Source organism: Macaca nemestrina, chromosome 2, assembly GCF_043159975.1.
Source record: "Macaca nemestrina isolate mMacNem1 chromosome 2, mMacNem.hap1, whole genome shotgun sequence".
NCBI classification, from domain to species: Eukaryota; Metazoa; Chordata; class Mammalia; order Primates; family Cercopithecidae; genus Macaca; species Macaca nemestrina.
This window is the reverse complement of record NC_092126.1, coordinates 138,292,450-138,318,131: the sequence shown is the minus strand read 5'-3', so window position 1 is coordinate 138,318,131 and position 25,682 is coordinate 138,292,450. Positions and strand designations below refer to the sequence as shown.

At 35.4% G+C, this 25,682-nt stretch overlaps 2 long non-coding RNA genes across 2 annotated transcripts in view; one reads left to right on the top strand and one right to left on the bottom strand.

The window, feature by feature from the left end:
* LOC139361781 (uncharacterized) overlaps positions 1-9,468 on the bottom strand; it is a 46,922-nt gene extending 37,454 nt beyond the window's left edge. The window contains exon 1 of the long non-coding RNA XR_011619412.1: positions 9,338-9,468. This is a non-coding gene — a long non-coding RNA (uncharacterized lncRNA). The remainder of the gene's footprint in view (positions 1-9,337) is intronic.
* Positions 9,469-9,561: 93 nt separating this feature from the next.
* Positions 9,562-25,682, top strand: part of LOC105479598 (uncharacterized) — a 48,087-nt gene continuing 31,966 nt past the window's right edge. The window contains exon 1 of the long non-coding RNA XR_985985.2: positions 9,562-9,716. This is a non-coding gene — a long non-coding RNA (uncharacterized lncRNA). The remainder of the gene's footprint in view (positions 9,717-25,682) is intronic.

Genomic DNA, 25,682 nt, shown 5'->3' with positions numbered 1-25,682 from the left:
CAAAATACACATTCTCTTTCCACTGAAGATACTGAGCTGTTAACACGTAAGTCTGGAGTTACAGGTACGCTGGCAAGGGAGAGCCTGCCTGAGAATGGAGTCAGCACAGATAGCAGTTAGGAGACTCAGAAAGACAATTCCCTAATGATACGATCTGAGTCCAGGAGTACAGTACTACTTAATGGTAGAACCACCATAATTTTTAGTTAGTTGAGTGAACAAATTTGCTTTTTGCTTAAGCCACTTATTCTTACTTGTCACAGAAAATTGTGGCTTTTTAAAAGGATTCAATACAAAATAAACCCTATCATGATACATTTACCAGACACCAACATTTTGAAGATATGTGATACTTGACAGGAACATTTTGATATGTGATGGGGGGAAGAAGAATCTAGAAGGGTAAGCGGAGTCCATAAGCTCTAAATGAAATACAAAATAGCCAGGCACCCCAAAAAAGAGGGTGGTGTGCTGATGTTGGGGGGCCATGATAAAAGGAAAGAAAGTAGATGCTGAACAAACACACACTTTCATCTACTTGACCACGATGTTAGTGGTTAGGAATGATTTAACAAAATGTGAGATCTAAAGTTTTATATGGTGTTAATGCTAAAATACTCCAGCAAAACTATTTCTGAACTGATTTGAGCCAGAGTCATGAGCCATTTATGTCACACTTTTGGCCTCATTACCAGATACCTCTACCATTCATCCAATTACAGCTTCCCAATCACTTTGCTGAGCTACTGATTGTCTTACTCTCTCTGGATGAGCCAGGAGTAACCAAATCCCTAAGCAAGTCATTGTCAACCATGGACAGCTGTCAACAGCACTAGGAGGAACCACCATGCATGTGTGTCAGTGTTGTTAGTCATTTCACCGCTTTAAGACTTTGTTTTCTCATTGGCAAAGTGGAATAGTCTTATCTACTATAGAGATTCATAGTGAAAATTACAATCAATATAAAATATGAAAATTGTATATGTAGTATCATAATACAGTAGGCACTATTTAAAGGATAACTGATACATTTTCCATAATCGCATTTTACATTTGTTTGCCGACTATGTTTGCATTTGTGTAAAATGTACATATTTAAGACAAACTATTATTTTCCCAGACAAAATAAATACATGAAAAAATCTATGGATGGAAAAGCCTTGACTTTTCAGAATCCTATGTTGTTGTTGTTTAAAAACTGGCACTTCATAAGGAAAATACTTGGAATCACGTAGATATCTACGTAACCCATCTTCCTAATAAGGTAATTTATTTATTACAAAGCAATTATTCACTCTGAAGTGACTGGATGGCAGAGTAAGACATATAATTAGATTTGAGCAATAATCTGAGGCTACAGTAGTTTTTATGAGTAAATACTATGTATAAATTAAATAAGAGGGCAACAATATACTTAAATCATAATTTTTATAATTATATTCATAATTTCCTAATTTCAAAATTTTGTATGTTAATTCCACTATTTAAAAGTGCATCAGAAATTTCAGTGTGCTTTTATAAAAAATGAAATGGGTATACCAGACTTGCAAAAGGAATTAGCATCACCAGAAAGCTAGTATTTGGGAGTCAGTGGAAAACCAGCAAAGTTGTAAAAGCAAATATAAAAAGAAGTGCCTATGCATAAAATATTCAGCAAGATAATAAGGTAGTACGACATTATTGACCTGTAAAAAGTGTCATGCAGAGTACACATGAAAGAGAAAAACAAAATATTTCAAGGGGCTAAAGATTTGTGACTTTATTCCAGTAAGGATATAGTAAAAATCAATGAAGAAAAAAATTGAACAAATGTATAAGAGAGATGCTATTTTTCTGATAGTAAAAATGGAAACTAAATATAAATTACTCGCTTGTTATCTAAGCCTCCTCTTCCTCTTTACCTAACCTAATCCACAGCATAGACTCTCTCTTGTCTCTTTTGTAATTGCCCTTTCTGAAATTGAAATAAAACATTGGAACAGGAATGCGGAGAAACTCATAATTTTTATTTTGTTTTTCGATTTCCAACTTTTAAGTTCAGGATACATGTGCAGGATGTGCAGGTTTGTTACGTAGCTTTTTTATTTTGTTTTTCGATTTCCAACTTTTATTTTAAGTTCAGGATACATGTGCAGGATGTGCAGGTTTGTTACGTAGCTAAGTGTGTGCCATAGTGGTTTGCTGCACAGATCATCCCATCAACGAGGTATTAACCCCAGCATCTATTAGCTATTAAAAAGTCAAAAAAAAATAGATGCTAGTGAGGTTGTGGAGAGAATGGAATGCTTTTACACTGTTGGTGAGAGTGTAAATTAGTTCAACCATTGTGGAAGACAGTGTAGTGATTCCTCAAAGACATAGTGACAGAAATACCATTTGACCCAGCAATTCCATTACTGAGTACATACCAAAAGGGATATAAATCATTCTGTTCCAAAGATACATGCATGCTTATGTTCATTGCATCACTATTCACAATGGCAAAGACATGGAATCAACCTAAATACAATTATTTTCAAAATTTATATGAGTGAACTCACATGGTATGTAATTATTCTTTGTGCGTTTCTTTCACTAAATATTACAGTCATATGATTTTTTTTCCTATGTGGTTACTTGCGATGGTTTTCATTGCTATATATAAATATACCACAAATCTTGCTATTAAAATAATGCTATTATAAACAACCTGGACCAGCCTTTTCTACACATTTCTTTTTTGAATATACTGTACCTAGGAGTGTACTTGCTAAGTCAAAGCTTGGCAAACATTAATCTTTAGTTTTCCAAACTGGTTGTGTTAACTTGCCCTACTACTTGGACTACTTGGTTGTTTCCATGGGTTCATAACCTTCTCAATAGTTGCAATTACCATGATTTGTTTTGTTTTTAATTGTAGACATTCTTATATGTAGCAATATCTCACCGGTTTCCTTTTGTATTGAGCTATAATATATATGCAACAAAATGGACGATCTTAAGTGTTCAGCTTGATGGATTTTGAAAATTTATTCACTCATGTAATTACTATCCAAGGAAAAATACAGTGTAGACCATATCCATCACCCCAGAAAGTACTATCTTGCCTTTTTCCATTCAATTCCACACTTCCATTTAAAGTATTACTATCCTAAATTCTATTGCGATAGTCCTGTTCCTGGACCTCAAGTATGCGAAATCCAATGGCATAGGGTATTTTATGTCTGAATTATTTTGCTCAATATTATTTATAAAATTTATTCACAATATGGCATATATTGGTACTATTTATTTCCTTTTAATTATCAATCAGTGTACCATCGTATTACTATACCAAAAAATGTTTATTCTATTCTCCTGTTGATAAGCATTTGAGTTTCAAATTTGGGATTATTATAATGAGGATGTGATAAACAGTTTTATAAACATTCCTGTGGACATATGTTTTATTTTTCTGTCTTGTGTAAATACCTAGGGATGGAAATCCTGAGATAGATGTATGTTTAATGTTATAAGAAACTGCCAAAGTATTTGTACAATTTTACCTGACCACTGACATTCATGAGAGTTATAGTCACTCCATATCCTTGCCAACACTTAACATTGTCACTCTTAATTATATTCATTTAATTGGTTATAACATAGTATACTACTATGGTTTTAATTTGTATTTCTTTGATGATCAATGATATTGAACATTTTTTACATGCTTGTGTTTATTGGTCACTCTTGTGTCTTTTTTCGATAAGCATTTGTTCAAAAGTTTCGATCTTTTTATGTGGTTATTTGCACTCTTTTACTTTTTTGAGACACTCTCGCTCTGTTGCTCAGGCTGGAGTATAGTGGCATGGTCATGGCTCACTGCAGCCTCAACCCCCTGGTCTCTAGCAATTCTCCTGCCTTAGCCTCTTGAGTAAATGAGACTACAGATGTATGCCACCATGTCTGGCTAATTTTTTATTTTTTTTGTAGAGACGAGATCTCACTATGTTGCCTAGGCTGGTTGTTTATGTTTATAACATTGATTTTTAGAAGCTCTTTATATAAAAAGACCTTGTTCGATTTATGCATTGCAAATATTTTACTTCGGTCTGCAGCTTGCCTGTTCGTTTTCCTAATAGTTTCTGTTGATAAGCAGAAGTTTTCTTTTTTAATATTGATAAAGTGAATATTACTGATTTTTATAATGGTTAGTGCTTTTTGTATTCAGTCTAATAAATCATCACTTACTCAAAATGAAAAAGACATTTTCCTACATTTTATCCCAGAAGATTTATGGTGGTAGATCTTACACTCAGGCCTTGAAATCATCCTGAATTAGTTTAATTTTGCTGTATGGAGTGACTTATATAGAATTGATCCAGCATCATTGTTTAAAAGACTTTCCTTTCCCTGTGGATTTAATTTAGCATCTGGTTGTCTTTATATAGGTATATCTATATCTGGACTTTCTAATTGGATCTACCAATCTATTTGTCATTTATTATACCAGTACCACAGACTAATGTAGCTTTATAGTAGTTCTTAAAGGTAGGTAACATATGTATTATAACTTTGTTCATTTTTAAAAAATATTATATATAGTAGATTATTTGCATTTCCTTTTTAATTTTAGGATCAGCTCGTATATTTCTTTGAAAGAGAAGGCATTTTGATACAGATTTAGCTGAATCTGTAGCTATCTGGCTGCTTTTAATATTTATTATGTATCTTTTGCTTTCAGCAATTTCATAGTGGCATTCCTCAGCATATTTTTTCTATCTATGCTGCTTGGGTTTTATAGGACTTCTTAAATCTCTACCTTGAATTTTTAAAGTAGTTAAGAAACATTTCAGTTACACTCTTCTCAACTCTGCCTTCCACCCAATTTACTCTTTCCTCTGCTTAGGAGTTCAATTACATATTACTTGACATTTGTGCTACCTACATTCTTAGTTTCCATTATGTTATTCTCCATATGTTCCATCCTTTTGAAGCTCCTTGCTTCTGTCTGTATATTTTATTTGACCTTACTTTCAATTTATTTACTTTTTAAAATTTTGTATAATCTGGTAATTAAACTCAGTCATTCAGTTTATTAAACCTCAACCACTGAGATCTTAATTTCAGTTATTTCACTTGTATGTTTAATAATTGTGAATTTTAAAATTTTCCAGTTCTCTGTTAAATTTCCCATTGTGTCACTTAACTTATGAATACATTAATTAAAATTATTTTCAAATCATGAGTTATAATTATAACGTGTAGTTATTCTCTTGGTTAATCTCAGTTGTCTGATTTTCCTTTTATTATTGTAGAATTCTTAACTATTTATGCCTTTTAAAAATTGCTTACTAACATTATATATCATCAAATATAAAACTGATATCAATAATTCAAAGCCTTATTTGATACCATCTTCCTCCTGAAATAAATTATTTCTGTTATCATCAAGAAGCTGGACACATCATCTTAAAAAGTAAATTTGTATGCAACAAATCTGCTTTCAAAAAATATATCCTCTGTTGTAAATCTATAACAGGCAAGGTTTTCAGTTAATTGATATATCCCATCCCAGTTTTTTAGTTAGGATATTTCCATTTTAAATTGATAATTATTGACATTGCTTAATGATAAGGAAAAATGAAATTCTTGAGTTTAACTTACTTAGAATAAAACAAGATGCTCTGATTAAATGATGCTTAGCTTTGCCTCTGAAACTAGCATAGCGAAGGCTTAAAGAACTGAATTGAGATTTAAACCACCACCCACAAAACCAGACAGGTCTTACAGTCAGAATGTAACCAGATCGATTGCCTCCTAAAACAAAAACATCCACATCCCCTAGAGGATTATAAAAGAAATCAGAGTCTATACAATGCAACATTAACAATAACAAGGATACAACCCCAAATTAATTGACATTGAAAAACCTAGGAAAATGCAACCTACTTTTAAGTGAAAAAACAATCAACAGTTGTGAATCACACAATGCCCAGATTGTGAAATTATCAGACAAGAATTTAAAGAAGCTATTATGACTATCTATTATCATTTATAATGAACACATCTAAAATGCATAAAAAGATGGGAAACATCAGCAGAAAAATAAAAATATTAAAAAAAAAACAACCCAATGAAAATACAGTATCTTAAATACGAGGTTTAGTGGGAAAGCTCAATAACAGTATACATATTACAGACAAAAATGTCAGTAAACTTGAAGATAGATCAATAGAATTTCCACAGTTCAAGAACAGAAAAAAAGTTAATTAAAAACTTGAACAAGACTAAGGGACCTTTGGAACAATAGTAAAAAGTCTAAAGTAAGTGATATTGGAGTCCCGAAAAGAAAGAATGAAGTGATTAGGGCAGAACTGTATTTTTTTATCTTTCTTTTTTAAAATTTTATATTTCCATAGGTTTTTGGGGAATAGGTAATATTTGGTTACATGGGTAAGTTCTGTAGTGGTGATTTGTGAGATTTAGGTAAACCCATCACATTGGAACCAATTTGTAGTCTTTTACCCCTCACCCACTTCCCACCCTTTCCCCCAAGTCCTCAAACTCCATTGTGTCAGTCTTATGCCTTTGCATCTTCATAGTTTAGATCCCAGTTAAAAGTGAGAACGTATGATGTTTGCTTTTCCATTCCTGAGTTACTTCACTTAAAATAATAGTCTCCAATCCCATCCAGGTTGCTGCAAATGCTATTAATTCATTCCTTTTTATGGCTCAGCAGTATTCCATCACATATACAGTTTATTTATCCACTCGTTGATTGATGGGCATTTGGGTTGGCTCCACATTTTTGCATTTGCGAACTGTGCTGCTAAAAACATACGTGTGCAAGTATCGTTTTAGTATACTGATATTTTGCCTCTAGGTAGATACCCAGTAGTGGTATTGCTGGATCAAATGGTAGCTCTACTTTTAGTTCTTTAAGGGATCTCCACACTGTTTCCATAGTGGTTGTATTAGCTTACATTCCCACCAGCAGTGTAGAAGTGTTCCATGTTCACCACATCAACCCCAACATCTGTTATTTTTGATTTTTGATTATGGTCATTCTTGCAGGAGTAAGGTGGTATCGAGTTGCGGTTTCGTTTGCATTTCTCTGATCATTAGTTAGGCTGAGCATTTTTTCATATGTTTATTGGCCATTTGTAATCTTCTTTTGAGAATTGCCTACTCACATCCTTGGCCCACTTTTTGATAGGATCGTTTGTCTTTTTCTTGCTAATTTGTTGGAGTTAGTTGTAGATTCTGGATATTAGGCCTTTGTCTGATGTATAGATTGTGAAAATTTTCTCCCACTCTGTGGATTGTCTGTTTATTCTGCTGACTGTTCCTTTTGCCATGCAAAAGCTATTTAATTTAATTAAGTCCCAGGTACTCAGCTTTGTTTTTACTGCATTTGCTTTTGGGTTTTTGGTCATGAAAACCTTGCCTAGGCCAATGTCTAAAACAATTTTTCTGATGTTATCTTCTAGAATTCTTATAGTATCAGGTCTTAGATTTAAGTCCTTGATCCATCTTGAGTTGATTTTGTATAAGGTGAGAGACAAGGATCCAGTTTCTTTCTCCTACATGTGCTTGCCAATTATCCCAGAACCATTTGTTGAATAGGGTGTCCTTTCCCCACTTCATGTTTTTGTTTGCTTTGTCAAAGATCAGTTGGCTGCAAATATTTTGGTTTATTTCTGGGTTCTCTATTTTCTGTTCCGTTGGTTTATTTGCCTATTTTTATATCAGTACCATGCTGTTCTGGTGACTATGGCCTCACATAGTTTGAAATCAGGCAATGTGATGTCTCCACATTTGTTCTTTTTGCTTAGTCTTGTTTTGGCTATGCAGGCTGTTTTTTGGTTCCATATGAATTTTAGGATTGTTCTCCTATACACCAATGGCGACCAAGCTGAGAATCAAATCAAGATCTCAGCTCCTTTTACAATAGCTACAAAAAAATGAAATACTTAGGAAAATACCTAACCAAGGAGTGAAAGACCTCTACAAGAAAAACTACAAAACACTGCTGAAATAAATCACAGACAACACAAACAAATGGAAACACATCCCATGCTCATGGATGGGTAGAATCAATATTGTGAAAATGACCATACTGCCAAAACCAATCTACAAATTCAATGCAATTTCCATCAAAATACCGCCATCATTCTTCACAGAACCAGATATGTATTTGAAGAAATATACCTGAAAATATCCTAAATTTGGTGAGATACAAAAATTTACAGAATCTCAAAGCTTAATAAATTCCAAATAGGATAAATTCTAAGAAAACCATGGTTAGACACATAATAAACTACAAAAAATGACATTACAGACAAAACTAATATATTACACAGAGGGAAATAACAATTTGAATAGCTGTGAATTTCTCATCAAAATCTATCAAGACCAATAGTCAGTGTCACAAAGTCTTTAAAGTATTGACAGGAAAAACATACAAACAAACAGATAAACTTTTCAACTCAGATTGTATATTCAGCAAAAATATACCTTGGGAATGGATGGGAAATAAAAGCATTTTCAAATCAAAGAACAACAAAGACAATTAGTTGCCAGATCAGCTAAACTGTAAGAATTTAAGAAAGTTCTACAGGCTGAAGAAAAAAAATACTGGAAAAATGGAATCTTTAGGAATGAATTAAAAGATTGAAAAAATGTAACTAAATTCGTCCTAGAAAATTAAACTAATTTTAATAGCTAAATATAAACAGTAAAGCCTTTAATTAGATTTTTGCTCTAATTATTCAGATTACTCAAATGTTATTTTTGTTTCAATGTCTAAATAGAACTATAAATTCAACAGACATATGTAGCAAAAGCTGTGTTGTGCTTACAGAGGTACTCCTCCATTTACCAGGAATGTTGGTTCCTGAAGGCTTACAGGTGAGTCCCCTTTACAAATGGCACTAATTAAGTAAAAGGATGGTTACCAGAGGCTGGGAAGGGTAGTGGGCTGGGAGGGAGGGAAGTGGGGATGGTTAATGGCTACAAAAAAAAAAAAAGTAGTTAGAAAGAATAAGGTCTAATATTTGATAGCACAACAGGGTGACTATAGTCAATAAAAGTTTAATTGTACATTTACAAATAACTAAAAAGTATAATAGGATTATTTTTAAGACAAAAGATAAATGCTTGAGGGGGTGGATACTCCATTTACCCTCATGTGAATATTATGCCTTATACGCCTGTATCAAAATATCTCATGTACCCCATAATTATATACACCTACTACATATTCACAAAAATTAAACATTGATTTTAAAAATGAGGTCATGAAATTGGATTGAGGAAAAATGGAAAAAGAATAAAACAACAAAGAATGGCATTGGTTCAAAAGGAGCTGCCTTACCCACATCGTGTGTTTTTCCCAGAGGCAGCCCACACTGGTTTCTGTTGGAGTACAAAAGCGCAGCTGCATTGCCTCCATCTGGGACAATTCTGAAGGGTCATTGCAGCTCCATAGCTACCTGTAGGGTCAGCTGATGGCCTCTGTTCCAACCACATCACAATGTAATGTTTCCCTCTGTGGAATCTTACTTCATTACTCCCTTGTAGGTGGTATTCCAGGGGCACTCCCCAGCACACCACCTCCTGCCTGCAAATCTCTGCCTCAGACTCTGTTTCCTGGGTAACCTGACCTAAGAAAATTGATCATACGCAGAACCCTACTATAGCTGACTCCTTTGAAGAACTGTGAAAGATGAGGGGGCGAGAAAATAAAAATCACAGTAAGTTTCAGTTGAAGACAATTATTTAGATTGTTTCTCTCAGTATGATTGGCTCAATAGAACGCACTCATGGAACCCTGTTGAAAGTCAAATGATATCATTGTGAGCCACTTTTTAGCAAGAGACTCCATCAACTCGGAGATCCATGTATAGGTCCAATTTACTGACTGTCTGAAATGCTAGAGATAAAATAATGGAACATGATTCAAAAATGGAAAAATGAGAAAATATTCTCTTAAGCCATAAAGTACAAAGAGACATAGGTGCTGAGTTTTCATAAGGAGCCACAGTTATTCACTGGCATTCAAAGTAAATAGACAAAATCTTCCTTTAGAAGCAACAACTGATTTACGCTAGAAAAAAAAAAAAAAAAAAAAACCTTTCAAATTATTTCCTTAGATCAGGCACATTTTTTAAAAATTACAGGAACATTCTCAATTATTCTAAAATGCTGGGGATTGAAGATGTTTTGGTTGATGCTTTTTCTTATCCTATTTCTACTATTTGAAAAAAAATCAGTCAATCATAATGATCTCTTGCATTATATAGATCCCTAGAGTTTAGAGTACACTATTGTGTACAGCATCTCATTTGTATTTTTGTTATTATTCATGCACTACATGGCTATTGAAGAATTATTTAAAAATACGGAGAAGCAAAAGGTGCATAACAGATTACAGGTAAACCCAGTACCAAGATAAATATTGTGGTAGACATATTTTGCCTTTCTAGTATCCCTTTCTCCCAAAGAGTGCATTCTTTTCCAATAAAACCTCTAACTTCCTTCCTTCTCTACCCCCAATTCAGTCCATATGTGAATATGATTAACCCTACCATTTAGTCAAAAAAGGGGGATTTTGCCTCAGGCATAACTAATCAAATGCCAAAATGATTGGCTCAGGGAATAATATATGAGACAGGACAGACCAATGGATACTGGGACATTCGAGGCAGAAACTGAGAAAGATGTATAGCCATGTATAGCCATACTGGCTACCACATATGATCCCACCTGAGACTAAAGCTAACAAAAATGAAAGCAGAGTAAAGGTAAAACCAAAGGACTCAGGACAACATTTAAGGCTTTTAATCCAGATGTACCTGAACTGCTTTTGAAATTTTCAGTTTGTGTGAGCTAACAGATTCTTCTTCCTTAAGCCTATTTGAATTTTGCTTGTATTACAGAAAGAGCTCTAAACATACAATAACGAGAACTATTCATACTTTGTTGCGTCTTTTCTTGGCTATATTTTGATAAATATACACAGTTTAATAGATAGCAGAGTGACAACAATATTGGGAATTATCTTATTTTTATACATAAAATCATCCAGCATGATGTACAAAGCAAATACTGCATTATTAATCCTATTTTACACACAAGCAAGAACAAGGAACAAGGGACAGAGCACATAAGTCAAATTTTAGACTACAGCCCATGCCCTGTTAATATGGCATGGTTGTTTTTATAGTGCATGACATTGTTCTTCAACTATCTCATTATCCTAACAATCTATTTCTTGAATTAGGATTCTTGAATTAAAAAGGATTACCCATAATATGAGAGTCAAAGTAGAGGAAAAAATCATGAGTGTATACAGAACTTTGTTGATCCTCAAAATTATAAATCTAGGAAAAAATGATATTGAAGGGAGAGCCAGGACTTGCTAGAATGTGGACAAGGGTTTAAAAACATTAATTCTTTCATTCAACATAAGTGTATTTTATGTTTTCCATGTGCCAGTCCTGTGTCAAAACACTGGGACTGTATCCTCGATGAAATCCTCATTGGTACCTGTCATCATGGAGTTATAGAGAGGAGATGGAGGAAACAGACCACATTCAAATAAATAGACAAAACAAAAATTTCATCTCTGACATGGTCTATGTAACAGAGATATTTTGGTGCTAAAAGAGTTCTTAACAGGGCATTTGACATGATAAGGAAATTTAAGGAATGTCCTTGGGGAAAGCATGTTTAAACAGATATCTTTATGATGATTAGGCTTAAAGGGGGATGGAAAAGTGTTCCAACCCAAAGGAACAGCATGTGCAAAGGCCCTGTGAAGGGGGCGGTGCCTACAAATAATATTTAGGATGATGAAAATGTTGGTGAGTCGGGAGTGGCTAGAGCAAGTGGTAGCATGAGTAAAGGTATGGCTGACTTTTGTTTTTCAAAACTTAGATTTTTAAGATTGTTAATTTTTTAAAATAGATATTCCCATTCTCTCCCAATATACAAGTACAGAAATACTTTTTCCACACAAATTAGCTTCCTATTTTTTTTAAATCCATAGGAAGAAAAGATTCTTTCAGAAGAATCTTAAGAGTTGCTTTTTTTTTTCCTTACAATATCTAGTTTAAATTTCTCTTGCTTCAATTTAAGCTATTTTAAGAGAATACCTTTTCTGTGCTTGTCTTCCTGACAATTATACAATTTAGATGTGGAAATGATCTTAAAGATATTCTAAAATAGTCCATTAATTTTAAGGATGGAGAAACTAAGCCTCCATTGTGATTTATACAAGGTCACCCAGTTAAAATAGCGGAAGTGACTAGTTATTCTCTTTTTTTTTTTTTTTGCCAAACTAAATCCCAATTTCTCTTTCCAATCATTATCTTGTCCATCTTTTAATCCTTTTCATTGACCCTCCAGGTGTCCCACATCTCTGTTAAGCTGTAGAGCACAAAGCATGTCACAGAGAACCTAAATGACACATATCACAATGAAGCACAGGTTAGGTTTCTGTAGAGTTTTTCCAATTATATTCCTAACATATGTGTGCCTTAATATTACAAATGTGTCTCATGCAGCCATTCGAATAAAACTGTAAATTTTACTACAGATAGATACAAAGCTGTCATCATACAACCACAATTGACTGTGCAAATGCAAATATATTTTACAGTGTAGATTTTTCAAATAATCCATTTTTAATAGGAAATAGTCTCAACATTACTTTTGAAAATAGATTAAAGATAGCAACAAAGAGATCGCGTTTATAATTAGATAACGAAAGTCATCTGTTATTAAAATAATTGTTGAGGTTTCTTTTCCTTGAAATAAGTTAAACATTTCACAATGAATTGCCTAGTATAAGATTTATTGACTGCTTGGGAATTCATATTTGTTGCAAATTATTTCTTACCTATTTTCCCTGGCTTTTAAATCTTTTTAAGAATTAATTTTAGGGTTTAAATCTGCCTTGATTTTTAACTGTCATCTTTTATTTGTTTATTTTCCTCTTTTGATAATGAAGTGAATTAAAAATTCTTAGCAATTATAAGTGGAACCATCCTCCATCACAAAAACATTAATAATAGAAGAATATTGCTTTTAAATAAAGTGTCATATAAGGGATAAAGCAACATAAAAAGCAAACAATTGCTTTTCCATACTGTGCATAAATTAATGTTTATTATAGAATATAGATATATAATTAAATTAGAGGACATATAAATGTATAATAATAACAATCATCCTCTCGAGTTCAATATGTGTATTATTATCATTTTTAAAATAAAACTTTGAATAATATTCTTACAGCTGTATTTTTGTTCCCTCAACCTCAGTTAACATAGACATAATTTTCAAGGTAAGATAAAGATACTGACTTTCTTATACTCCTTTGCTTCAAATTATTCCAGGTCTTGATTTGATTCATACTTGGATCAAGATTTTCTTATATGTAATTTGGCTCTTCCTGGACTCCAGTGGCCTTTCCTTTTCCCACCTGGCCAATGAAACCAAAACAACAAAAATCTTCACCATAGTTTCAATTCATTTTATGCATATGTAAAGACATACACACACACACACACACACACACACACACACACAAATTCTATATTACATAAGGCCTTTTCCCTAAAATATATCATTCCTAAAGTGCTGTATATCTGCTTCAATCTGAGATTAGAACCACCTGGTCAAAAACTCTTACCCTGCACTCTCTCTGCTTTCATAGGTAATATCCATGCTTGTCTGGACCACATGAACTAGGTTTTCTTTGTTTATTTCATAACCTCCACTCTTGTTTTCTTCATATTGCTAGAGAATATCAAAGAAAGTGCTATGAAAAGATACACAAATTGATGGCAGTGGCGGCCTGTCTGGAACGGCTGCTGCCATCACGCCAGCCGCAGCAGGGAGGTGCAGCCCAGGCTGCACACTCTGTGGAGTCAGCGGGGAGTGAGGGCAAGTGGGATCCCCACCCCTTCCAAATTAGTGGGTTGGGAGCTTCCTGGGTGCAGCTGCAGCCATCCAAGCTGTAGCAGTGGACCATGACCCCTGGATCCATGGAGCAGGCAGGGAGTCCTTCCCTGCTGGGTTACAGCTGCAGCCACCCAAACCACGGCTGCAGACCTGTGCCCTTGTGCAGCTGCAGGTGACCAAATCGTGGCTGCAGACCCACACATACCTGCACTCTTGGGGACCTAGTAAATCTCCCCTGCCCTTGCAGCCTTGGAAATGCCTGCTTCCACTGCCTGGCTCTTCCTGTTGTCTGTGCCTACTTCAGTCTCAGAGTAAACTCAGGGCTGAGCCAAGGCTCTGTTACAGCCTGGCCAGGTGTGTAGATGCTCAGGGCAGTGCTGATATGCCAGCCTCCTGCCACCTCAGTCCCCTCGGGACTTTGGGCAGCAATGAGCATAGGGACAAGCTGATGGGGGGCTGAGGGAAGCTTGGCACTGGCCTGCAGCTGTCCCGTGGCACCTACAGCCAGGGTGCCATGAATGGCACTGGGACGCAGACAGGCTCCTGGGTAAAAGGAGGGGGGTCCCTGGAGATGTCCCACCTTCAGGTCAGAGAGGGCCTGACTGGGGACCAGGCTGCTACTCCCACAATGGAAGTGGGAACTTGTGGTGCCTTTTCTGGATGTATCCATGGCCACCCACAGACCAACTGGTACATACTTCCTCCCCTCTGAGACCCATAAAGCCTTGGGCTCAGCCAAAGCTGAGCAGACATCAGGCTGTAGAGACGAGCTACTCACTCCAGGCCTCCTCTCTGCTGAGAGCAGCAGACATCAGGATGACTGGCTCCAGGGAGGAGCTACCCCTTCCAGGGCCTACTCTGAGCTATTCTGTCAATCAATAAAGCTCCTCTTCAACTTGCTCACCCTCCACTTGTCTGCGTGCCGCATTCCTCCTGGACACAGGACAAGAACTTGGGACCTGCCAAATAACAGGGCTGAAAGAACTATAACACTATCAGGGCGAAAACACACGCCTTGCTTGCCACTTTGTAGGTGAAGAAAATGAGAAAAGAGCTGTGGCCCTTCGGGGACCCTAGGCCTGGGAGCTCCCCAAGCCAAGGCTGTGACTCCCTCTTTGGAGCCCTGTGGTTCCTGGAGTTTCCAAGCTTCTGGGCACCACTGCGTTCCCTGGTGGCAGCCATGGAAGCTGCTTGTGGTGCACCTGGTCCAGCTGCAAACTTCCGAGGGTTGGCACCTGTTCCTACACCTGGAGCGGCCGCCCTGCTGCAGCAGCTGGCACGCCTGACTGTGCACAGTGGCTGGACCCTATGCCTGCTCACTCATACACCCCTCACTGTTCCACACCTGGCTTGCCCTTGGCAGGCATGGGATCCAGGCTGATAGTGTGAGCAGAGTGCAACCTGCCAGGTCGAGTGGGCAGAATGAGCCCAGTGGGCCCTAGCAAAACTCAGCCAAAAAGGCACCAGCAGCCACAGAGTTTCCCAGGGAGAAAAGCAACACCCCAAGGATCCTGTAACAAAATGATATTGTCGAAAGTCTTGACGAATTCAAATATTCTCAACTGATTGATAGTTTGGGATAGTCTCATTATTCATGATGTCACACACGTGTGAATGGGTGTAGTTCTTTTCATATTCATCAACAGACTCCTTCATTTTAAAGACTCACAGTTCCCTTCCACTTTAGATTTTTCTGTGTAATTTTTTTATTATTTCCTGTTTCCTGCCTTTTCTAACTCTCCTTCTAGGACTGCTATAAGCCGGGTGTTGAATGTTCTGTAGTAACTCTCCATTTCTCAAGGTTTTTTTGTTTGTTTGTTTTGTTTTGTTTTTGTTTTTGTTTGAGATGGGGTCTCACTCTGTAGCCCAGGCTGGAGTACAATGGCGCAGTCTCGGCTCACTGCAACCTCCTTCTCCCGGATTCAAGCAATTCTCCTGCCTCAGCCTCCCGAGTAGCTGAGACTACAAGTGTGCGCCACCATGCCTGGCTAATTTTTGTACTTTTAGTAGAGATGAAGTTTTACTATGTTGGCCAGGCTGGTCTCGAACTCCTCATCTCAGGTGATCCACCCTCCTTTGTCTCCTAACATATCTCAAGTTTTATAAAATATTTTCTATGATTAATTTTTTCTCTTAATTTTTCAATTTAGTATTTTATTAATCATTCTTCAATTGATTATTTTTAAAATCAAATTTTTGAGTTATTTTCATGATCTGTAATTTTTCATATTTCATAGCTATTCTTCACATTTTATGAATGCAATAGTTTCCTAATTACTTTGAAAGATTAATATTAGTTTTAGGGTTTTTTTTTTATTGTTGTTCTGTTTTGAAGATATCTCTGTTTTTAAAGAGATCATTTTTAAGAATTATCTCTATCCTCATGTTTCAGCTTTTCTTCAATCTAGAGCTATCTTTTTTATATTGCTATATTTTTTTTCATAAACATGGTAATACTTAACCATTATTTCTTATTTAAGAATGAAGAACAGGGATGAATACTTAGGTAGCTGGTATGCATTTCTTTTACCTTTGAATAAATTTGCTTTTTTTCTAATTGACTTTTTCTCAGAGTGGCAAGCCAGACCAGGAGGTCTGTGCTACCAACTATAAGGTTTCAATTTAGGGTGATCAGGCAAGGAAAGACTGTTGGGTTATACATGGTTCTATTAAATAACATAATTTAAAAATTGATGAATTAAATAACAGAATTAAAAGTCCTGGTTTTATTCCAGGGCACCATCACCTGTACCAAATGCCTTAGTTCTCCCAAGAAGCTGCATCCAATAACTTTGTAGAAGACCCTTCTGTGTTGGTAGTAGCTATTTATACTAGGCTGCTTAATTCCTGGTTAAGCAAAGTTCAGCACCGCTGTTTTGTTACAGACCTTAAATTAATCCTTCAATTTCTACCTCCGTTCTCATTATTTTTCTCTTTCCTTTCCTCCAACTCTCATTGCAGTGCCTTTCTGAAGTTTTGGTTTGCAGGCTGCATCTCACTCCGCTAGAGTCTTCTAGGGCCATATTCTGGTCAACAGCTTCATAGACTGAAATACAGTGATTGCTCAAACAGTAGACTTTCTAACTTCTAAAAATCTGTTGAGCTCTTACTTGTTTTAATTCTCTTTGTCATTCTGGGTTTATTATTTGCCCTTCAATGCTATGATCATAATGGGGCTTCTGAGGAAAGAGAGGCTAAAATGTTCTAACCAATGTTGAAATAGAAGCTAAACTTCTTTAAGTTAATACTGTTCAGTGAATTTTCTTCCTTTTTGTAGTGTTGTAGTAGAATTTCATTCTTTTGATTCATCTATAGCGATTTCCTAGAACGTGCCTTATAATGTTGTTACATACTATTCTCGAGTGGTTTGTTACGAACTTTTGTGTTTTCAAGAGTCACTTGAGAGAAATGAAAGTATACATTAAGCCAAGTACTTGAGTAAAATAGGTAAAACCTTGTTATTTATAAATTATTAGTTTCTTACAAGATACTTGGGTCTACCATGAATTCTATGAGCATTAAAAAAGAATTTTATTCTTTCCTGAGCAATTGTATCCTGTCAGGTTTTAATACACAATTTAAAAACAATTTGTATTCATTTGGCTACTGTATCACCACAGCACATGATAGCAAACTGGCAGAAAACCAGTCTATCTGGAGCAGATGCCATCAGGCCCATGATAATTTCCCATTACTAATTCAGGGCTCACTGGCTCATCTTCCAACTCTCAGCACCTACGTTGCTTTGCCTGAGACTTTTCTCTGGCAAGATGAAGACTGCTTTGCTGACCCTACAATAGGCTAAACATGTCAGGATTAACAACCTCAAGACAGCCCTCAACCAATGACTAGCAGATGTTTAGAGTATTAGTAACCCAGCTCCCTCGTTCCTCAGGCGGAATAACTGTGAGAAATGGCTTCCAAAGCTTCTCTAGCTATTATGTATGTATCTGGCTCGAAAATGAAGCGCTGTTAATGCTTCTCTTCTCTGCCCACTTTCCTCTTCCTTACCTAGGGTTACCTCCCAAATAAACTACCAGACACAAATCCCTGTCTCATGTTCTGCATCTGTGACAACCCAAATTAAGACAACCTCTAACAAAGAGAACAACTTTAATGGCTTCATATATTAAAACTATAAATAAAATTATCATGGCTGAGCAAGTGAGAATGAAGCAACATATTTGCATGTTGAAATAATCATTTTGAATATTTTCATTTCATTCCAGATTTTACCTCAATGGTGAAGTTTTAATCATTTTTCTGAAAATGATTATCAGAAATCAGAAAATATAAATAAAGCTGTACTACTTTTTAAAATTGAAATAAAGAAACATATTTTTAAAACCTTATAAAGGAGTTCTAGTCCCTGAATTCATTCAGGTTGGGGACTTGGGGACTGCAAGTATAACACAAAATTGTCATTCTCGATGCACAAAAAATGAGCTACTACACTTTGGGGAAAATAATAATATTAATAATAAACAAGGAAAATGGAATAACTTAACAGAATAAGCTTGAAAAACTTGTGACACGGAAAATAAAATTTTAAAAAATCAGAAGATTTGTTAGCAGATAGTAGTGGCAACAGGAGATAAAACTTGCTTCCTGACATTGATCTCATTGTCTGGGAGCTCCACAAAAAAATGAGTCAGCAAAATCCCTTGACCACTGACTATCAGTGCTTCCCAAAATCTGAAATCAAGTAAACTGAGTGGGCATCCATTTTCTTTTTCCTTTTTGTATTGAAAAGTAATGAAATTAGAAAATAAATGCAAGGAAGATAACAAAAAAAAAAAAAAAAAATGACGCGATCAACTAAAGGGCCCAGGGCTGCATAGTAACTTGAAGAAAGTTTCAAAACCAAGGGTAGTCCCACCATGAAAGAAACATCTGTCTTACATACAGGTAGAACAAAATTTGGCTCAAGACTTTTAGCAAAATCTCAAAAGCAGGGCATACAGCCTTAACTGGGTTTTCCTTATTCACTCTCACCTCACATCTCTCATCATCCAATCGCATCTACATCTGCAGAAATGTGGTTAAGATACACAATCCCCCACCCCACTTCTGGCTTGGAGAGAAAAATTAGTGTCAGATATTAGGAAAGTCACGTTTCATTCAATCTATTTAAGGGTAAATGAACCACGGACAGAATAGCCTAAGTGATATATATGGTTTGGATCTGTGTCCCTGCCCAAATCTCATGTTGAATTGTAATCCCCAATGTTGGCAGTAAGGCCTAGTGGGAAGTGATTGGATCATGGGGGCAATTTCTCATGAATGGCTTAGCACTATCATCTTGGTGTTGTTCTCATGATGGTGAGTGAGTTCTCATGAGATCTGGTTGTTTAAAAGTGTGTTGCACCTTCTGTCTCCCTCTCTTACTCCTACCATGTAAGATGCCTCACTCCCTTGCTCCTGCCATGTAAGATGGCTCACTCCCTTTGTCTTCCACCATGATTGGAAGCTCCCTGAGGCCTCCCCCAAAGCAGAAGCTGCTATGCTTACTGCACAGCCTCCAGAACCATGAGCCAACTAAACCTGTTTTCTTTATAAATTACCTCGTTTCAGGTATTTCTGTATAGCAATGCAAGAACAGACTAATACACCAAGCATAAGCCAGATAAAAAGAAATAGCTTGGCAATAACACAAATATATGTAAGAGGGAACGAAGGAATGGGAGGAAAGAAAAAATAATAAAGAAGGAGAGGAAATAGGGCATAAAAAACAGGAATTCATTTCAGAAAAAAAATTAAAATCTCAACAAAAACATTACTCATAATTGTTCACAACAGAAGACAAATTAACAAAAGTGTGAATTCTGTAGAATCACATCATAACAACAGTAAAATAAAACAATAGTATGAAATGAAAATGATGAAAGTTGACACAGACCTTCCACACCAAAAAACAGACTGGTTAGTCCCTCACAGATGAAGAAATAATTATTTAAGCATTCAGAAAGGAAAACAAACAAATAACCTATTAGGGAGAAATCTCAGGCAGGATGACTATGAACACATCTGTGGTTAGATTCAATGCCAGAAGACAACAGAGCAACATCTACACAGGCTCCAGAGGAAACAAACATAAGCCAAGAATATTGAACCCAGTGAAAACATCTTTCAGGTATTTAAAATAAAAACAACACATTTGCTAACAGGAGGAGATCTGTGACAATACCCATGTCCTAATTATACACGGTAGGCAAACACAGGCTAAAAATGGGAATCTGACTATCTAATACATTTCATAATCTCTTTTGTAAACCTAAAGGAATCTTTTATGAAATATTTCTTGTAATAAAGAAATATTTATTTGAAGTTCATTAAGTTTGCTCAATTTTAAATTGTTTTTTAGATAAAATTTTAAAATCAAATTTAATATTTCTAAATTATAATAGCAGTCATTACATCTCTTTTTATGTATCTATTTATCTATCATTCTCTCTGTTTAGCCTTCTTCTAGATGTAAAATGGGAAATGGTAGTTACCTAATGTTCGTAGTGGTGGATACGGTTTTACAATATATTTCATTGTCTCTGTTTTTAGTTTGATTTTATAAGTACTTTATTTTTTGTTTCATATTATTCTTTATACTTGCAAATGTAATTTTAACAAAATAAATCAAGTAATGATGACATAGAGAAAGAAGGAGGAGGAAGAGAAAGAGGAGAGGAAACGGGGAGGAGGAAGGAAAGAAAAAATAGGAAGGAGTAAGGAAGAAGGGCAGAAGGGAGAAGAGGAGGAGGAATAAAGAAGAAAGAATGAGGAAGAAGAAGAAGTAAGAGGAGGAGCCTGGGTGTGGTGGCTCACACCTGTAATCCCAGAACTTTGGGAGGCATAGGCAGTTGGATCACCTTAAGTCAGGAGTTTGAGACCAGCCTGGTCAACGTGGTGAAACCCTGTCTACTAAAAATACAAAAATTAGCTGGGCAAGGTGGCGCAGGCTTGTAGTCCCAGCTACCCCAGAGGCTGAGGCAAGAGAATTGCTCGAACTGGGGAGGCAGAGGTTTCAGTCAGCCAAGGTCACGCCATTGCACTCCAGCCTGGATGACAGAGAAAGACTTTGTTTCAAAAAAAAAAAAGGAGGAGGAGGAGGAAGGAAGAATAAAAGAGATAAAGAAAGAAAGCAAATGGACTAATATTTCCATGGCAGCTCATTTTGAGAGAGGGGAAATATGGATAATTGTTATTTTCTTATATATACTTTTCTGAATTTTATAAATATTCAAAAGCAGTTTTTAAAATAAATTAAAATTAACATTTTTGAAATGCTGCTTTTAGCAGCAAATTGTTCCTACAATTAAGCTTTTTAGAAGTTCAAGAAACAGTCAAATAGTTCCAAAACTGTAGTGTGGGAATCATTATGTTAACCTCTATTTAGAGCTAGAAAAGGGGTTAGGAAAAAGAGGAGCTGAAAAAGTGACAACATATGTTGTTCCCTGAACTTTCTTGTGACAAAATCGATGGGAAAGCTGTATGTTGATTAAAGAGCAATTTCCAGTGCCGCAGAGATACCAGCCTTCTTCTCATTTGCCAGATTAATTGTGGTTTGCCCTTATTTCAACCCAGGCATGGAATCCAGCCTCTTCACAGTTTCCATCATAAATACAGAATAAGTAAACATAAAAATTTATTTTTGTAAATTTTATGGTCTTTCCTAAGACGCCGGGGTTACTAGCTGTGCTCACCTTATATTGCAGCATATTTCATTTGAAAAATGCCATTCAACCTCTTCTCCTCTCCAGTTTCTTTGCTTCATGCTTTTGGCAGATAATTCCTTTTTAAAATCCCTTTCCCACAAGGCAGTGCCTGGTTACTATTATACAAGCTTCCGCTCTGAGATATTCCTCAGGCAATTAAAATCCCTCTCCTCATTATAAAGCATAGCTGTTTAAACATGGCCTAGATCCCACTGCCATGGTCCCATGCCCAAACCCATCACTGCAAGGAACCACCAGTTAATTATAAATTTATGACTGCAGTCTCATACACTTGGAAAATTTTATATATAACAGAGCAAGTCTATTGACTCATGTTGATTTCTTCATTGTGGTGGGAAAAATCTAACAAGGCTCCCAAGATTTCCACGAGTTTGTATGCATGCTCTGTATAATTTCCTCCACTTCGGTGTAGGTGGGAGCTGTGAGCACCATGAGATAGTCATTCCCTCGATCTGGTTACACCATATGATGAAGTTGATGTGATGATCACTCTTATGACTAAGCTATGTTATGTAATATTCTGATATAGAAGACTAATGAGAGAACCTCCGGCTGGCTTTGAAGGAAGTTGCCGTGTTTTGAGAGTAACATGTGGCTAGAATTTGATGGCAGCTTCTAGTTGCTGAGAATAAATCGCAATCAATAGTCAGTAAGAACATTGATCTTACAAGCCCAAGGAAATAAATGCTGCCAAAAACTGCAGTGATATTGGAAGAGGACCTCAAATGTCGGATGAGACTGCAGGCCAGCCAAGACCTGAATTTGAGCCTAGTGAGACTCTAAACACAGGACCGAAGTAAACCATACTTGGACTCCTGACCCACAGACACTATGACATAATACATGTGTGCTGTTTTAGCTGGGCACAGTGGCTCGCACCTGTAATCCCAGCACTTTGGGAGGCTGAGGCGGGCGGATCACCTGAGGCCAGGAGTTCGAGACCAGCCTAACCAACATGGTGAAACCCCATCTCTGCTATAAATACAAAGTTAGCCAGGCGTAGTGGCAGGCACCTGTAATCTCAGCTACTCGGGAGGCTGAGGCAGGAGATCACTTGAACCCAGGAGGCAGACATTACAGTGAGCCAAGACTTCACCATTGCACTCCAATCTGGGCAACAAGAGCAAAACTCCATCTCAAAAAAAAAAAAAAAAAAAAAAATGTTGTTTTAAAACCTTAAATTTGTGATAATTTTTACAGAACCTTGGAAAACTAATATACTTGGTAAGTGAGCCAGAATGAGTAGACAATAAAAATCAGAATACAAAATACAAACAAATAGACAAACATATGGAGAGAAGATAGACAAAAATTCTTCAAAAACAAAATAGTTAAGCAATGCTGTCAAGCAACTTGAATAAATTAATTTCTATGTAACACTGTGATCATCATGTGCAGAATGCAAATACTTTTCATGCTCTTATGGGACATTCATTAAGGTTTACCATGGTTTGGGCCAATAAAATGTCTAAATTAATTTAAAATAAATTTAAGCAGATAAAGTTTAAAACCAAAGGAAATTTTAATAATAGTAAGAAGAAATGGAATGAAGTAAACAAGAAACAAATAATAGAGACACTGAATAATGTCAGAAAGTTGAATCTTTGAGAAGATTAATAAAATTAACCAATTCCCAGCATGCTGGACCAAGAAAGAGAAAGTGCAAGCTGAGTACGCAAAGGCATACAAAGTGGTATAATGGACATTGTAGACTCAGAAAGTAGAGGGGAGGAAGGGAGGTGAGGGGTGAAAAACTACCTCCCGGGTACAATGTACACTACTCAGGTGTTGGGTGCGCTAAAACCAGACTTCACCACTGTACAATTCATCCATGTAACCAAAAGCCACTTGTACCGCTAAAACTATTGCAGTTTAATTTTTTTAATAAAAGAAATAGAAAATGCAAATTACCTAACTAACAAATGTAAAAGGGGACATCGAAATAGATCTTGAAAATATGAAAAGGACAATCAGAGAATACTGTGAACAAAACCATGCTAATAAATTGAGAAACTTCGATGAAATAGATAAACTTCTTGAAAAACAAAAATTACGAAAACTTTCACAAGGGGATACTAAAAATATCAATAGGCCTATATCTATTCAACATCGAGGTCATAATCAAAAGCCATCTAACAAAATTTCGGGATTCATATGCCTTCACTGTTGAACTCTAACAAACATGTATAAAAGAAGTAATACCAATCTTAGAAAACTCTTTCATATTAAATGTAAGAAAGAACCCAAGCCAACTTGATTTTGGAGACCAGCATAACACTAATACCAAAACCTGACAAGGAAAATACAAGAAAATAAAATTAGATCAATATCACTTGTTATCATAAATTCAAAATGTTTATGGCAATACTAGCAAATAGCATCTAACAGTATGTGAAAAGACAATACATCATAAACATATGAAGTTTATCCCAGGAATGCAGGGTTGATTTAACATTAGAAAGTCAATCGATGTAAATGACAATGTTAACAGATAACAAAAGAAAAACATACCATCATTATAATAATTGTAATGATAAAAAGACTTAGCAAACTAGAAATATAAGAAAACTGTTTCAACCTGATAAAAAAACCAAAACATTTACTTAATGATAAAATATTAAAAGCTTTGTCCCTAAGATCACAAACAAGGCAAGGATATCTGCTGTCACTATTGTACCAGAAGTCCTAGCCACTGAAATAAAACAAGCAAAAAAATAAAAAATAAAAAGCATAAAGACTGAAATAAAATTTAAAATTTAATTATATCTATATAAGATGATTGTGTATATTTAAAGCAATAAGAATTTCTAAAACATGTACCGGAATTTATGAATTTAGCAAAGCCAAACAATACAAAGTTAGTGACTAAAATTTCCTTGTAGTTCTACATCTTATTAATGAATAATGCAAAAAATGAAATCTTAAAAATACTTTTAATGTCAAAATATTAAATTGCTAGGAATAAATTTAGTAAGATCTCTACTCTGAAAACTATAAAATGTTGTTGCGAGAAACCAAAGATGATCTCAATTAGTGCAGAAATGGACGATGATATGAGTTAGATGATACCAACGTCTATTCTCATGAAAATCAACAGTAGAATGACCTAAATCCCAATCAAATTCATAGTAGGATTTTTAAAGAAATGGACAAATTTGTTCTAAAATTTATAATGAAATGACAACAATCTGTTTTAATCAAAGCAATCATTCTCTTTCTTATTTATTTATTTATTTATTTATTTATTTATTTATTTATTTAAAGAGACAGAATTTCACTCTTGTCACTCAGGCTGGAATGCAATGGGTGATATCGGCTCACTGCAACCTCCTCAATCTTGAAAAAGTAGAAGTGTATATATGGAACTGTAGTAATTAAGATAGCACTCTACTGGTGTAAATAGAGGCAAAAGATCAATGGAACAGAACAGGGAGTTCACAGAAACACATATTTGACCAACTGATTTTTATCAAAGCTGCCAAATTCTTGTTGAAAGGAAAGAAAAGCTTTTAACAAATGATCTCGGAAAAGCTAAGTATCTGCAAAAAAAAGAAAAAAAAGAACATCGACTACTACCTTACATAATACACAAAAATTAATTTAAGAAGAATCATTGACCTTATTATAAAATCTAGAATCATAAAGAGTTTGAAAACTCTCCTTATGGTATCTTAAGACATAAAACACTGACAATAAAAGTTTTTCTAAATGAATATATTGGAATTCATCAAAATACACAATTAAGGAAACAAAAATACAAGCTACAAGCTTAGAAAAAAAATTTGCAACAAACATGTCTGACAAAAGACTTATGTTCACAACAAATGTATATTATATATAAAAACATGTATATATTAACCAAAGAGAAGAAGAAAAAACAAAAACCATAAAGAATGAAAAGGAAAAATTTAAATTTTAATTATATCTATATTACATTATTTTGTACATAATAAAACATCAAAAATTTCCAAAACATGTATCAGAATTAGTGAATTTGGCAAAACCAAAGAAGACAAACTC